Source organism: Ciona intestinalis, unplaced genomic scaffold (assembly GCF_000224145.3).
Source record: "Ciona intestinalis unplaced genomic scaffold, KH HT000754.1, whole genome shotgun sequence".
NCBI classification, from domain to species: domain Eukaryota; kingdom Metazoa; phylum Chordata; class Ascidiacea; order Phlebobranchia; family Cionidae; genus Ciona; species Ciona intestinalis.
The window spans coordinates 1,944-2,526 of record NW_004191075.1 but is presented as its reverse complement, the minus strand read 5'-3'; positions in this window follow the sequence as shown (position 1 = coordinate 2,526).

The window sequence follows — 583 nt, the reverse complement described above, 5'->3', positions numbered from 1 at the left end:
TTATAAAACTGTATCCCCACGGCTCCCATAGACCGTTGTTAATTGTTTAAAACACGATCAGAATATTTAGTTATTATGTGTCAAAGGTGTCCCATCTTCCCCCACCCTACTATACGGATTTTTTAAGGTAAAAATATATACTGTTTTAGTTTCCTCAAGAAGTAACCTTAATATTCAGATAAGCCATATGGTATGCAGTAATATATTAGTTTCCTATGTACATCAGACTACCCTGGTTTATAGGCTTAGTCCAAGTACTAGCAAGGAAGCGGCTGATTGACGCGATAATAGACAATGTTCGTTGTGACAAAAGACAGCGTTATTTTCACACGATCTCATAGAGTTAGCTTCCGCATTTTGATGCGTAGCATGATAGTTTAAATAGAATTATATATACATGGGGCCAAAACTCGTTTAGGTATTTGGTATAACAATAGGGCATATAAAAGTCGAGTAAGATGGATACATTTAGCTTATTTATCCATATTCAGGACACGGTTATAGATTTTTGTAATATTCTGTTCACTAAAAAACGGGGCGATAAAGGAGGAATAAAACACGGAGCACCCCACCCTAACCTATC